Genomic DNA, 14,770 nt, shown 5'->3' on the forward strand with positions numbered 1-14,770 from the left:
CCCCAGTTACTCTATATTGCTTAACTCCTTCGTCTGTGTCATAGAGTAGTATTCTATCTGACAGGTAGCTTTTTATTAATCGCAATAGATATGGTGGCGTGTCCAGGTTCCCTAAAGCTTGCATAATGTGGGACCAGCAAGCAGAGTTAAAAGCATTTTTTAAGTCCAATGTTATGACGGCGCAATACTCCTTGGTACCATGCATCCATCTTGTTCCTTCAATGGCATTTTCCGCTATTGACGTAAGTTTTTTTATTGCATCAATTGTCGAGCGCCCCCTGCGGAAACCGTGTTGGTTGTCGGACAAGCCTTCTTTTTCTGTAACGTGCTGCTCTAAACGATCAGCAATAAGCCGTTCTAAGATTTTGCCCATCGTATCAATCATACAGAGGGGTCGATACGAGCTTGGTTGACCCGGCGTCTTATTAGGTTTCGGCAACAGGACAAGTCGTTGCTGTTTCCAGATTTTTGGGAAGACACCATCTCGAAAACACTTTTGATATGTCTCCACGAAGGGCTTTGCATCTTCTTTCAGTGCGAGTTTAAGAGCTCCGTTTGGTATTCCGTCTAGTCCTGGAGCTTTAGTGTTTCCAAAACGACCCAAGACTGTATTTACCTCTGTTTCCGTGACAGTAGGTATATCTGTAATAAAAGATGCGTCTGCTGTTAGACGGTATTCTTGCTCATCTTCTTGTCTTGGAAAAAGGGTTTCCACAACCTTTTTTAAGATACTAGGACAAGTCGGCGCTTTTCCTTTGCAACCACTGATCTTAGACATCACCAACTTATACGCTCCTCCCCACGGATTTTCATCAGCTTTGGCACAAAGTTCTTTGAAACAGGAAGCCTTGCTTTTTTTAATTGCATTTTTGAGGCCCTTGCGTTTCATTTTGAAGATTTCCCGCAACCTTTCATTTTCACTTGTTCCTCTGCTTCTTTGGTATTGACGTCTAGCTTTGTGGCAAGCGCCTCTGAGTTCAGCTATATCACTGTTCCACCAGTATGCCGGTTTCCGTATATAAGTGTGTTTTTTCCTGATCATTGCAGCATCACAGGCTTTGGTCAGGCGTGTTACCAGTAGCTGAGCTTGCTCATTCGCGTCGTTTATGTCAGTTGGATGAGCGTTTAACATAAGCTTAAAAATCTCTTCGTCCATGGTTTCGATCCTCCACCCTTTTGTATGGGCTTTTTTAGCAGGCTTGTTCTTTCCTCTACTTTGTTTCGGATGTATTATTTCGATCATTATGGCCAAGTGGTCGCTGTGGGTATAAATGTCGGAAATCTGCCATTTCGTCCCTAAAGCTAAAGATCTGCTTATAAAAGCTAGGCCAATAACGGAGCCACGACAATTCTTCTCGAAAGTGTTTTTTCGTTCTGTATTTAATAACACGACGTCAAGTAAGGAGAAGACTTTGAGAAGTGCTTTCCCTCGTTGGTTTGTAAACTTACTTCCCCATTCTAAGGCCCATGCATTGAAGTTTCCAGCTATTAAGTTTGGCGTTGTTGTCAGGGCTTCTCCGACCAGTTCGTCAAGAATCTTTTCGAATGCTGCTTGAGGTATGTAAATTTGTGAATCTATATACATTTGCGCATATGTATATGCTGTGTGTATATATGCTCACCAGCCACAGCCAACTTTGACATGTTTACAGGCACCTTCAAATGCTCTGATTTCAGAGTAAGTTTCTAACTTTGCAGATATATGAATAGGTTTTGTGCACTTTTTATCAATTCAAGAACTACATACGTAAAGTAATCTACTAATTAACTATTTTCCTACTATCAGTTAACATAAAATAATTGTTTCCAAATTTTCTCTTAGTATTAAAATGTTCGAATCAGACCTTTTTTTAAGCTACTTGTTTTCTTCTGCAACTTGACGCCCAGCAGCTGCGGCTGTCGAGCATTTAGAAAGACATATTTACATACATATATTTTTGCATACATATGTACGATGCCATGGGCACTCGACTTGACAAAAATTGAAGATTTATCAAATATTGGCAAATAATTCTACGCGAAATATTCCAATTTGACTATTTTCAAATGGTCGAGAAAATTGGCATATGGGCGGCTCGTTTTATGAATGAAAGTACTTGCTTTTAGAAGTATGAGCTCGAATTTATCAATGAATTTTTTGATGATGAGTTTTTGTTGCACAGTACTATAGTTGAAACTGTTCGGCGCCGCCGCGACTGTTCAGCGCTATGGCAACTAGAATGATGGCCGCTACGCCTGCGTCTATGACTGCATTTTGTTCTTGTAGTCGTTAGGCATAGAATTTTAGCTTTGAACGACATACGCATTTTGAGGAATAAAGTGAGTGCCCTGTGTGTGCGGTTGTATGCACATGCATATGTGTATATTAATAAGCTTTGTTTTGCTTGAATTCAATTCACATATTTATATTTGCATATGCCATCTTCCTGTGTGCCTGGTAATGAAGCGTTTTGTATACAGAATTTTTTGATTTGTTTGAAGGGATATGGGCACCAAGTGTACATACGCACATACAAATATTTACATGAATATTCAAAAGAAATTTATTTTAGCATTTGTGAGGCAGGAATTTGATCATTAGGTTATTTACATGAAATATAAGGCGATGCTCGTGAGGTAGGTCATGTTGCTTCAGTGCACACATATGCGTGCAACATATACATATTTAATAAAAATGCAATTGAACTTAGTTGCCCCATATATGCAAATACGTTTCTTATTTATTTTAAAGTTTTATACTATCTAGAAAATGCATACATACAAATGTATGTATATTATTATTTCCTGTAATAAAATGTAAATTGAAAAAGATTTGGTTTTCCCAAGGAACAAATAAATGCATATTCAAATGTAAATACATATGTCGATATACCAAAACACTTATATGCTATGAATTAATTTCGACTCAAAAAATTAGTAAAAATTTTCATCAAATTTGTTTAGTTTTAAATTTACTAAAACGCACATACCAAAATGTGAGACGTCGTTTTATAATGATTTCTTTTTAATTAAATCAAAATATTAAAGTTACTTTGATTTGAAATGTTGGCGCATATAATAAATATTCAATCATTTTTTCTTCATCACCTTTGTCTGAAAATACAAATTGAATAAAAGGGAGCATAAAAATGCACAAGCAAATACTTTGCAAAATGCCGTCGGCTATTCGTCTATTTGATTTCCTACAGAGGCCAAAAACTGTGCAGGGCCAATATGCTAAAGGAGAAATCGCTGTAAAACATTTCTGTTAAAAGTTTCACCACACCCCGGCGGCGGTTAGACTTCATTTTTGACAATTCACACCATTCGCAGCTCGTGAGAATTCTCTATATTTAACGTTCTCTGCTGCTCGTGAACAAAATAGATGGGCAGCACAAGTAGACTAAAAATAGTCGCTTGGAATGCAAACGGCTTGGGCCAACACTTGAAATAACTGATAGTGTTTATAAACCATAATTCAATAGACGTATTACTAATTTCTGAAACACACTTCACTGACAAAAGCTTTGCAAGAATACCTAATTATAAAATATTTGTCACAAACCACCCTGACAACAAAGCCCATGGAGGCACAGCGATAATAATTAGGCAAGACATTAAATGCATCGAATTAGAAAAATACGAAAAAGAAAACATACAAGCGACATCGATCCAAATTAAAGATGAAGGCGGCAAACTAACAATCTCTGCTGTATATTGTCCCCCAAAATACATAAATTCCATACCACAATACTACGACTTTTTGAAAACACTTGGCAAACGATACATAGCTGGCGGGGATTATAATGCTAAAAACGCAGTTTGGGGTTCAAGATTGACGAACTCCAAAGGACGTAATTTACTGGACGCCAGAAAAGGGAGCAACAGCAAGTTCATAAGTAGTGGCGACCCAACATACTGGCCAACTGATCCAAAAAAAAGTCCAGATCTGATCGACTTCTTTATACCAAAAACCGTTAACCACGAAGATATGTCAATTAAATCGTTAATTGAATTGTCGTCTGACCATTCCCCAATAATAATGATATATCAGAGCTCATATACGAATGAATCCTCGAATAGAAACATATATAACACTAGCAAACCCGACCCCCTTCGCTGGGCACACTAAAATAGAATAGATATGGTTTAGAACAGAAAATATATGATTTTCATATTATTTATTTCTTTATTCTTTATTCAAGCGCTTTGGCATAAACAATACTTTTTGTTTTTCTATTTGTTTTTGAGTAAATATAAAATATAAATTGAAAATCAGGAAAAAAGACGATTGTTTTTAAATTTCAAATCAACGCATATGAATAAACAATCGTCTTTTTTCCTGATCATCCATGAATTTTTCGTTTCAATTTATATGTTTTATTAAGCATTGGAGCTTTTTTAACCATTATCCATTTATATTTTTCAAAAAAAAAAAAACGAAAAAAAATTTTTTTTCCACGAACACATAATTTCATTCGGATTTCACATTAAATTCTCAAATTTCGTAAGAAATTATTCACTGTTCCAAAATCCACTCCAAAAAAATTCACAAACCATTTTTACATGTTGCACTTACGTTTTTTCCTTATGGCATCCAAACCAGAAAGAAATATTGACACATTGTAACTCACAATGTCAATTTGACAGTTCAGTTCCGCCCCAAGCGTTAAAAAAGTAGGCGACATTATGGCTGGTTCAAAAGAACGCTGTACCCGTTGCCAGTGCTCCGAATTACAACCAAACTTTACGAAACCCATTTTCAATACTTACTTAACAATGTGTGTAAGTTTGGTTTAATTCGGTGTAAAGACACGGCGGGTTCACGTTTTGGCATATATTTCGAGACCCTAGTCATCAATAGGTATAAAAATTACCCCGTATTAAAGCACTTATCAACAGCTTTCATTTGATACCCATATTGTACATACACAACCAAAGGTTACCCGGGTCCACGTTTTGACCTATATCTCGAGACCCCATTCACGGAGCGACGTGAAAAGTACTCTGTACTAAAGCGTTCACCAACAGCTTTCATTTGATGCCCATACTGTACATACACGTCCGAAGGTCACCCGGGTCCACGTTTTGATCTATATCTCGAGACCCTATATACCAATAGGTATCCAAACTATACGAAAACCATCTTCAATACCTCCTTAACAAAGTGTGTAAGTTTGGTTTAATTCGGTGTAAAGACACGGCGGGTCCACGTTTTGGCATATATTTCGAGACCCTAGTCATCAATAGGTATAAAAATTACCCCGTATTAAAGCACTTATCAACAGCTTTCATTTGATATCCATATTGTACAAACACATTCTAGGGTCCACGTTTTGGTCTCTATCTCGAGACCCTAGTCACGGAGCGGATGGAAATACTCTGAACTAAAGCATTCACCAACAGCCTCCATTTGATACCCATATTGTACACATCCGAAGGTTACCCGAGTCCACGTTTTGACCTATATCTCGAGACCCTATATACCAATAGGTATCCAAACTATACGAAAACCATCTTGAATACCTCCTTAACAAAGTGTGTAAGTTTGGTTTAATTCGGTGCAAAGACACGGCGGGTCCACGTTTTGGCATATATTTCCAGACCCTAGTCATCAATAGGTATGAAAATTACCCCGTATTAAAGCACTTATCAACAGCTTTCATTTAATACCAATATTGTACATACACAACCAAAGGTTAAAGGGGTCCACGTTTTGACCTATATCTCGAGACCCCAGTCACGGAGCGGCATGAAAAATTCTCTGTACTAAAGCATTCAGCAACAGCTTCAATTTGATATCCATATTGTGCAAACACATTCTAGGGTCCACGTTTTGGTCTCTATTTCGAGACCCTAGTCACGGAGCGGCATGAAAAATACTCTGTACTAAAGCATTCACCAACAGCTTCCATTTGATATCCATATTCTACAAATACATTCTAGGCTCCACGTTTTGGTCTCTATCTCGAGACCCTAGACACGGAGCGGCATGAAAAATACTCTGTACTAAAGCATTCAGCAACAGCTTCCATTTGATATCCATATTGTACAAACACATTCTAGGCTAAACGATTTGGTCTCTATCTCGAGACCCTAGTCACGGAGCGGCATGAAAAATACTCTGTACTAAAGGATTCACCAACAGCTTCCATTTGATATCCATATTGCACAAAAACATTCTAGGCTCCACGATTTGGTCTCTATCTCGAGACCCTAGTCACGGAGCGGCATGAAAAGTACTCTGTACTAAAGCATTCACCAACAGCTTCCATTTGGTATCCATATTGTACAAATACATTCTAGGCTCCACGATTTGGTCTCTATCGCGAGACCCTAGTCACGGAGCGGCATGAAAAATACTCTGTACTAAAGCATTCACCAACAGCTTCCATCTGATATCCATATTGTACAAACACATTCTAGGCTACACGTTTTGGTCTCTATCTCGAGACCCTAGTCACGGAGCGGCATGAGAGATACTCTGTACTAAAGCATTCACCAACAGCTTCCATTTGATATCCATATTGTACACACACATTCTAGGCTCCACGTTTTGGTCTCTATCTCGAGACCCTAGTCACGGAGCGGCATGAAAAATACTCTGTACTAAAGCATTCACCAACAGCTTCAATTTGATATCCATACTGTATAAACACATTCTAGGGTTCACGTGTTGGTCTCTATCTCGAGACCCTAGTCACGGAGCGGCATGAATAATACTCTGAACTAAAGCATTCACCAACAGCTTCCATCTGATACCCATATTGTACATACACATCCGAAGGTTACCCGGATCCACGTTTTGACCTATATCTCGAGCCCTATTTCCAAAATAAAATATAATCCATGTTACTCGTGGATGATGTAGCGTTCGAATGGTGAAAGAATTTTTAAAATCGGTCCAGTAGTTTTTAAGCCTATTCATTACAAACAAACAAAGTTTTCCTCTTTATAATATTAGTATAGACAAAAACCTCCTGGTATACATTTAGAGAAATAGTCATCCGTAATCTTAACAATAAAATAAGCTTAAAGACCTTTGACGAAATCGACAGTGCGATAGCCTATTTTAATCACACAATAATGAACGCCACTATGAAATCAACTCCACAAAAAACTATCTGTTCTTCGAGCTACAATATACCTGCGCACATCCAAGAAAAAATCAAAATCAAAAACCGCTTACGTAAACGCTGGCAAATAACAAGGCTGCCACTTGACAAAAGCAAGCTAAACGCTGCTACAAAGGAAATCAAGCAAATGCTATTCGACCATAAAAATATGAAACTTAAGAGACGCATCGAAAAACTTGGACCCCTTATAACGACAAACTATTCACTATGGAAAGCTACAAACAAAATCGAAAATAAAATTTTATACAAACCACCTATCAGAAAACTTGATGGCAGCTGGACTAGAACAAATCTTGACAAGGCTGAAGTTCTCGCAAAACACTTCAAAAGTACTTTTACGAACAATACGCCTAATGTAAACCTTCTCCCGACCCACGCAAAAAAGATCCATGCAAACCAAAAAATGTTACATTAGAAGAAATAAAACAATGCATATGTAAGAGAACTGATCCTAAGAAGTTGCCAGGATACGACCTAATAACTGGAAAAATTTTAAGAGAACTCCCAGAGAAGGGGCTTATCTATATAAGGAATTTGTTCAATCAAATCTTGAACTTGAAATATTTCCCAAAAGTATGGAAAATTGCTCAAATTATAGCAATACCAAAACCATGCAAATATCCTACGCAAGTAACTTCGTACAGACCTATAAGCCTACTACCAGTATTATCAAAAAATTTTGAAAAGTTACTTTTTGACAGAATCGATCCCATTATACAAAAGGACAAAATAATACCTTGCCACCAGTTCGGATTCAGGCGAAAATATTCCACCATCCAACAAGTTCACAGAGTTACAAACAAAATTTTTGAAGACATCGATAAAAAACGAACGTGTATGGCACGCAGGACTTCTACAACAACTCTTGACTTATTTCCCAACAGACTACTACGAACTAATGAAAAGTTATATAACTGGAAGACAATTTTATGTAAAATTCGAAGATAAGTATTCTGAAATACTAACAATGGAAGCAGGTGTACCGCAAGGTAATGTCCTTGGGCCGCTTCTTTACCTTCTTTACACAGCTGATATCCCTACACCGGCAACTAAGAATTCTCTAATAGCAACATTTGCAGACGACACTGTCTTGTTAGCATCAGACAAAGATCCAAGAAAGGCTGCTTATAAACTTCGGGAATTACTTGACAACACCACTCAATGGTTCGAGAAGTGGGGAATCAAAATAAACGAAGATAAAACCGCCCACGTAACATACACTAACGAGAGAAAAAAACAATACAATCCAATATTCATAAAGAATAAACAAATCCACCACGACACAAGTGCAAAATACTTGGGTATGATTATAGACAATAAACTTAACTGGAAGTTGCACATTGGACAAAAACGACGCGAAATCAAGACTAGGTTTAAACAACTTCATTGGCTTTTGGGAAAAAATTCAACGCTCCCACTAGAAAATAAGATACTAATATACAAAGTAATTATTACACCAATATGGAAATATGGCTCAAAGCTTTGGGGAACTGCGAGCAGAACAAATATAAAAATTATACAACAAACGCAAAATAAGATACTCCGTATAATATCAAAAGCAGAGTGGTATATACTAAATGATAATATCCACCGAGAACTTAAAGTAAAAACAGTCCATGAAGAAATACGCAACAACAGCTTAAGACGCACAAACCGACTACTAGAACATTCTAACAGGGAAATTCGGCAACTTCCATTAAAAGAGGAAACCGAGACGAGGAGGCTTAAGCGCAAACGACCAACTGACCTGCAGATGTAAATGGTGTCACAATTTTATGAATATATAATATTTATTCATTAAATATATTAATTAAATTAATTAAATAACGAGTTAATTTTTTTTTTTCTTAGATAAATGTATATAGTGGTATTGGCATCTAAATACTGTTGAAACCCACAAAGAAAGAAAAATTGTAAATATTTTAAGTTGAAATAGAAACAATAATAAAGGGTAAAACAAAAAAAAAAAATTACAATGAAAAGGAACAATATTCATTTACGTGTACGACGGCCGCCGTAGCCGAATGGTGAGTACGTTACTACTATTCGGGAGTGCGTAGGTTCGAATAGTAGTACTTGCCCCTCGGCAGGCAATGGCAAACCTCCGAGTCCATTTCTGCCATGAAAAAGCTCCTCATAACAAACCAGTTGCCGCTTGAAATCGACTTAAAACTGTAGGATCCCCCATTTGTGAAACGGCATTAAGACACACACCACAAATAGGAGGAACTCGCTCAAACATCTAACAGAAGTGTGCGCGCCAATTATTTATGTCATGCTTATATATTATACTAGCAAACCCCGCCCGCTTCGCTGGGCACACTAAAATAGAATATATATAGTTTAGAACAGAAAAGATATGGTTTTCATATTATTTATTTCTTTATTCTTTATTCAAGCGCTTTGGCATAAACAATATTTTTTGTTTTTGAGTAAATATATAATGCTGCTGGCTTCCCAACACGTGAACAGTGGTTCTTCTAAATTCATCCCGCATATTTCTAAAGTTTGCCCTTGTGATTTATTGATAGTTATTGCAAATGCTAAACGAGTGGGCAGTTGCAAACGATTGAATTCAAATGGCAATTCAGGTGGAATCATTGGAATTCTCGGTATTAGGACGTCTTCATTCTTGAATTTGCCAATTAAAATAGTTGCTTCGATAACATTATTCATCAATCGTTTGACTACAAGTCTAGTTCCGTTCCGATTTGATCTGGACCGTGCCATTCGTTGCCGATTTGCTTCATTTTCTTCTTGACGTTCTTCTGATGTCACGTTATTCCGAGCATTTCTCATGCGCCTATTATTATTTGTCGAGCGACTAATATGAATACGCGATTGTCTTGACATTTGTACTATTACAGTATTGTAATTATGGTATTCTGAAATTTTGTGGATTATATTTTTTGTTTTTTTATTTTTTTTTTATTATATGATTCACTCATGGTGCAACGTAGTTTATCGCATATGAACCGAAAACATAAATCCACTAAATTTGATGAAAACTTACATTAATTAATTCCAATTTACCACGTGAAAATTCCTAAATGTATAAGAAAAATATAAGCACGTGAGCGATTGTTAATTGAAAAAATAATAAATTTCTTTTTTCTTTTTGACGATTGTTTCTTAGTTATTCATTTGCGTTGACATGATCATCAAGTGTTAACAATGTGTGTAAGTTTGGTTTAATTCGGCGCAAAGACACGGCGGGTCCACGTTTTGGCATATATTTCGAGACCCTAGTCATCAATAGGCATGAAAATTACCCCGTATTAAAGCACTTATCAACAGCTTTCATTTGCTGTCCATATTGTACATACACAACCAAAGGTTACCCGGGTCCACGTTTTGACCTATATCTCGAGACCCCATTCACGGAGCGGCATGAAAAATACTCTGTACTAAAGGATTCACCAACAGCTTCAATTTGATATCCATATTGTACAAACACATTCTAGGTTCCACGTTTTGGTCTCTATCTCGAGACCCTAGTCACGGAGCGGCATGAAAAATACTCTGAACTAAAGCATTCACCAACAGCTTCCATCTGATATCCATATTGTACAAACACATTCTAGGTTCCACGTGTTGGTCTCTATCTCGAGACCCTAGACACGGAGCGGATGGAAATACTCTGAACTAAAGCATTCACCAACAGCCTCCATTTGATACCCATATTGTACACATCCGAAGGTAACCCGAGTCCACGTTTTGACCTATATCTCGAGACCCTATATACCAATAGGAATCCAAACTATACGAAAACCATCTTGAATACCTCCTTAACAAAGTGTGTAAGTTTAGTTTAATTCGGTGCAAAGACACGGCGGGTCCACGTTTTGGCATATATTTCCAGACCCTAGTCATCAATAGGTATGAAAATTACCCCGTATTAAAGCACTTATCAACAGCTTTCATTTGATACCAATATTGTACATACACAACCAAAGGTTCAAGGGGTCCACGTTTTGACCTATATCTCGAGACCCCAGTCACGGAGCGGCATGAAAAATTCTCTGTACTAAAGCATTCACCAACAGCTTCAATTTGATATCCATTTTGTGCAAACACATTCTAGGGTCCACGTTTTGGTCTCTATTTCGAGGCCCTAGTCACGGAGCGGCATGAAAAATACTCTGTACTAAAGCATTCACCAACAGCTTCCATTTGATATCCATATTCTACAAATACATTCTAGGCTCCACGTTTTGGTCTCTATCTCGAGACCCTAGACACGGAGCGGCATGAAAAATACTCTGTACTAAAGCATTCAGCAACAGCTTCCATTTGATATCCATATTGTACAAACACATTCTAGGCTAAACGATTTGGTCTCTATCTCGAGACCCTAGTCACGGAGCGCCATGAAAAATACTCTGTACTAAAGGATTCACCAACAGCGTCAATTTGATATCCATATTGTACAAATACATTCTAGGCTCCACGATTTGGTCTCTATCTCGAGACCCTAGTCACGGAGCGGCATGAAAAGTACTCTGTACTGAAGCATTCACCAACAGCTTCCATTTGGTATCCATATTGTACAAATACATTCTAGGCTCCACGATTTGGTCTCTATCGCGAGACCCTAGTCACGGAGCGGCATGAAAAATACTCTGTACTAAAGCATTCACCAACAGCTTGAATTTGATATCCATATTGTACAAACACATTCTAGGCTACACGTTTTGGTCTCTATCTCGAGACCCTAGTCACGGAGCGGCATGAAAGATACTCTGTACTAAAGCATTCACCAACAGCTTCAATTTGATATCCATATTGTACAAACACATTCTAGGCTCCACGTTTTGGTCTCTATCTCGAGACCCTAGTCACGGAGCGGCATGAAAAATACTCTGAACTAAAGCATTCACCAACAGCTTCAATTTGATATCCATATTGTACAAACACATTCTAGGCTCCACGTTTTGGTCTCTATCTCGAGACCCTAGTCACGGAGCGGCATGAAAAATACTCTGAACTAAAGCATTCACCAACAGCTTCCATCTGATATCCATATTGTACAAACACATTCTAGGCTACACATTTTGGCTCCACATTTCCACCCTAGTCACGGAGCGGCATGAAAGATACTCTGTACTAAAGCATTCACCAACAGCTTCAATTTGATATCCATATTGTACAAACACATTCTAGGCTACACGTTTTGGTCTCTATCTCGAGACCCTAGTCACGGAGCGGCATGAAAAATACTCCGTACTAAAGCATTCACCAACAGCTTCAATTTGATATCCATATTGTACAAACACATTCTAGGGTCCACGTTTTGGTCTCTATCTCGAGACCCTGGTCACGGAGCGGCATGAATAATACTCTGAACTAAAGCATTCACCAACAGCTTCCATCTGATACCCATATTGTACATACACATCCGAAGGTTATCCGGATCCACGTTTTGACCTATATCTCGAGCCCTATTTCCAAAATAAAATATAATCCGTGTTACTCGTGGATGATGTAGCGTTCGAATGGTGAAATAATTTTTAAAATCGGTCCAGTAGTTTTTGGGCCTATTCATTACAAACAAACAAAGTTTTCCTCTTTATAATATTAGTATAGAAAAAAACCTCCTGGTATACATTTAGAGAAATAGTCATCCGTAATCTTAACAATAAAATAAGCTTAAAGACCTTTGACGAAATCGACAGTGCGATAGCCTATTTTAGTCACACAATAATGAACGCCACTATGAAATACACTCCACAAAAAACTATCTGTTCTTCGAGCTACAATATACCTGCGCACATCCAAGAAAAAATCAAAATCAAAAACCGCTTACGTAAACGCTGGCAAATAACAAGGCTGCCACTTGACAAAAGCAAGCTAAACGCTGCTACAAAGGAAATCAAGCAAATGCTATTCGACCATAAAAATATGAAACTTAAGAGACGCATCGAAAAACTTGGACCCGGTATAGCGACAAACTATTCACTATGGAAAGCTACAAACAAAATCGAAAATAAAATTTTATACAAACCACCTATCAGAAAACTTGATGACAGCTGGACTAGAACAAATCTTGACAAGGCTGAAGTTCTCGCAAAACACTTCAAAAGTACTTTTACGAACAATACGCCTAATGTAAACCTTCTCCCGACCCACGCAAAAAAGATCCATGCAAACCAAAAAATGTTACATTAGAAGAAATAAAACAATGCATATGTAAGAGAACTGATCCTAAGAAATTGCCAGGATACGACCTAATAACTGGAAAAAATTTAAGAGAACTCCCAGAGAAGGGGCTTATCTATATAAGGAATTTGTTCAATCAAATCTTGAACTTGAAATATTTCCCAAAAGTATGGAAAATTGCTCAAATTATAGCAATACCAAAACCATGCAAAGATCCTACGCAAGTAACTTCGTACAGACCTATAAGCCTCCTACCAGTATTATCAAAAATTTTTGAAAAGTTACTTTTTGACAGAATCGATCCCATTATACAAAAGGACAAAATAATACCTTGCCACCAGTTCGGATTCAGGCAAAAACATTCCTCCATCCAACAAGTTCACAGAGTTACAAACAAAATTTTTGAAGACATCGATAAAAAACGAACGTGTATGGCACGCAGGACTTCTACAACAACTCTTGACTTATTTCCCAACAGACTACTACGAACTAATGAAAAGTTATATAACTGGAAGACAATTTTATGTAAAATTCGAAGATAAGTATTCTGAAATACTAACAATGGAAGCAGGTGTACCGCAAGGTAATGTCCTTGGGCCGCTTCTTTACCTTCTTTACACAGCTGATATCCCTACACCGGCAACTAAGAATTCTCTAATAGCAACATTTGCAGACGACACTGTCTTGTTAGCATCAGACAAAGATCCAAGAAAGGCTGCTTATAAACTTCGGGAATTACTTGACAACACCACTCAATGGTTCGAGAAGTGGGGAATCAAAATAAACGAAGATAAAACCACCCACGTCACATACACTAACAAGAGAAAAAAACAATACAATCCAATATTCATAAAGAATAAACAAATCCACCACGACACAAGGGCAAAATACTTGGGTATGATTATAGACGAATAAACTTAACTGGAAGTTACACATTGGACAAAAACGACGCGAAATCAAGACCAGGTTTAAACAACTTCATTGGCTTTTGGGAAAAAATTCAACGCCCCCACTAGAAAATAAGATACTAATATACAAAGTATTATTATTATTAGAAGGCCATTACGCACTGCGACCAGAGTTGATCTATTGTGAAAGGCCTATTTTGTAACCCTAGAGTTTTAGAGTTTTTAGAAATTTTAGCGCAGTTTTGGGTTTGTTGTTCCAAAGATTGCATGGAGATACTACGATACCACCAAGGTGGTGAAGTCTTTGTCTGCCCAACGCAGGACATTCACAAAGCACATGTTCTGAGCTTTCTATGTCCATTTCGCAAAAGCGGCAGACATTGGTCTCGGATAGACCAATATTATTTAGATGGTACCTCAGGCTGCAGTGACCTGTAAGGTATCCTGTTAAAAGACGCAGATCTACTCTGTTTAGTGAGAGTAGCTTGTCAGATATTCCTTTGTTGGGACTTAGGAATAGTTTAGCTTGACGCTGACCGGCACAGTTTAGCCAGTGTGCGGCAAGTTTTCTTTCTTCCCATTTCCTAA

Source organism: Anastrepha ludens, chromosome Y (assembly GCF_028408465.1).
Source record: "Anastrepha ludens isolate Willacy chromosome Y, idAnaLude1.1, whole genome shotgun sequence".
Classification (NCBI taxonomy): domain Eukaryota; kingdom Metazoa; phylum Arthropoda; class Insecta; order Diptera; family Tephritidae; genus Anastrepha; species Anastrepha ludens.